This window comes from Rhyacophila brunnea, unplaced genomic scaffold (genome assembly GCF_057557595.1).
Source record: "Rhyacophila brunnea isolate RB1 unplaced genomic scaffold, BYU_Rbru_1.0 scaffold_19, whole genome shotgun sequence".
Lineage (NCBI taxonomy): Eukaryota > Metazoa > Arthropoda > Insecta > Trichoptera > Rhyacophilidae > Rhyacophila > Rhyacophila brunnea.
In genome coordinates, this window is record NW_028232848.1 from 11914124 (window position 1) to 11916662 (window position 2539).

The 2539-nt window shown below is 32.9% G+C and overlaps 1 non-coding gene across 1 annotated transcript; it reads left to right on the forward strand.

The window, feature by feature from the left end:
* The first annotated feature begins 1957 nt into the window (after window positions 1–1957).
* Window positions 1958–2030, forward strand: TRNAV-AAC (transfer RNA valine (anticodon AAC)). The gene has a single exon. It is a non-coding gene; the product is annotated as a tRNA-Val (tRNA).
* The last annotated feature ends 509 nt before the right edge of the window (window positions 2031–2539 follow it).

The window sequence follows — 2539 nt, forward strand, 5'->3', positions numbered from 1 at the left end:
AGGCAGCGTGAGTGCCAATTTCCTAATTTCCTGAAAAATGCGACCACTAAATAAAAATAAAACGTATTCTTCTACTGTAGAACCCACAGTTGGTCATGCAGGTCGTTTTTAGGTTACGCCAATAGAAGGTGGATTACAGGGCAACACTACTCAGGACACTTTTTTTATTGATTTGAATTTTTAGCCAATAATTATTATTCATAGTTGGTATTCAGATAAATATAAAATATATGCTGTCGATTGACTTTTCAAGATAGATTTTTGTTAATCAAAGTGACTAATACTAAAACTAAACTTAGGAGATAACCCTAGAAGGATATACGCTAGAAGACATACCTACTGTAGAAGAAGACGTTTTTTGAAATAATTATCCCGTAAAGCTAGTGATGAACTTCTACTAGGATTAGCAAGGGGCAGAATAGAAAGCTAGCAATGTATTACGTTTTACTGATAATGTATATTTTTTAAATTTCTTCATATAAAAAATATTTTTAACGATTTATATGATAAAATTCTTAACACATTCGAAAAAAAATATCAAACTACATTGTATTATTAAAGATAAAATAATTAGAGTTTCCAATGAATCTCTATAATATATATAAAAATCTCGTGTCACGATGTTTGTGGTCGAACTTCTCCGAAATGGCTCGACCGATTTTTATGAATTTTTTTATGTATATTTGTTAGATATGAGAATAGGTCAACAAGTATATTTCATACCGCTAAATGATTAGGGTATCTCTATCCAGAAAAATTTTCTTTTATTTTTTTGACAATTTTTTTTTGTATCTTTTTTATTATTTGGCATACAAAAATACCTATAACCCCAAATTTTCACTCTCCTACCCCTACCCTCCCATTTTTTAATCGCGATTTTATTATTTTTGTATGAACAAATTTAACCGTCGTTCGTATTTCAAACAGAACGAAATTATTTATGTTGTTGAATGACAGATGGCGCTACGTCCGAGAAGAATTCAAGAGAAGCGTCGCGTCATTTTGACATTTCATTCGGCATATCACAACGCAGTGCGTGCAAAATTTTGTACGATTTATTTTAATTAATCTATTTTTATGTGCGTGTATTACAGTGCACAATGCCAGCAAGACGCAAGGGGGCTCATTTGGGCCGTCGAACGAATAAAGCAACAAACATGCGAAATAGTAGAGCAGAAAGAACAGACGAACAAATCCAAAAAGATAACAAAAACGTGCGTGTAAGAATGTCGCAATTGCGTGCATCCCAATCACAAGAGGCACGAGCTGAACGAAATCAACAACGACAATTGAAACGGAGCCAAGCGCGCCGGTTCATAGTTAACACACGCAGAGAAAATGGCCGACAACGCCAACAAGTACATGGAACATTTACATCCGCTTTGTTCCTTCATATCGCATTCGAGTACGAGCTACATATTGAATATTCCGCTCATCCGAAAGTGCTGATTGGTGCTATGGACAATTCATACGACGCTCTCCAATATCCGCTAATTTTCTGAAAGGGACAAGACGGATATTGCATAAACATTAAACAACGAGATCCTGTCACAGGTATTTCATTCATTATGAACATCATTACTCATTTTGAATTGAGAAAATGAATGGTTGATGTTTTTTTGTTTTTATCGGCGGTCATAGTCTACAGCGCTCCATCCCTCTTTCTCTCATATATCCCATCCCCACACACTTACGATACATTCGTTATTTTTTATTTAACAACCGAAATATTCACTAGAAATAATTTATATGGCAGAACAACGTTTGCCGGGTGAGCTAGTATTTTATAATAGTTTATTATTGTAAGTCGCAATTTTATTTTTGAATTAGGAATACTATTTATCTGTAATTTAAATGTTTTTATATAAATATACGAATTGATTACATTTATAAACACTGTTTGAATGTAACGGGGCGGTGGATAACGTGTATGATTATTTTCTCTAAACGAGCATGTGTTTCCGTGGTGTAGTGGTTATCACATCCGCCTAACACGCGGAAGGCCCCCGGTTCGATCCCGGGCGGAAACAGTTTTTTTTTTACAAAATCTTGTTTTAACAAATCAATAAAATAACGAAATAATAATGATAAATAACATAACTTAGTTGTACCTTGATAAACGTATTGCCAAATAATACCCTTGACATTTTACAATCAAATTAAATATATTTTTTATATTGTTTACTTTTATTTTCGGAATTACATAAAAAAATATGTCGCACGTGTTGGTAATTAGAAATAACGCTTAAGAAAAATAAATCATTATATTTTATAATTGAAAAAACATTACAAACGATTTTTTCTTTGTTATTATTGAAGAATGTTAATAAATAAATAGCAAATAAATTGGCAAACCTTTTGTTAATAATATTATACATATTTTATAATTACTACGAGTATGTCTGTTTAAAATAATGAATAATTACTTAAGAGCGTACTTCAGTGAAACGGCAAATAATTTTCAACAGTAGGTGCGATGAAATTTCTCACTCGTCGCCTGGACTCGCCAATCGGATACCGATAGTCGAAGTGTGCGCCC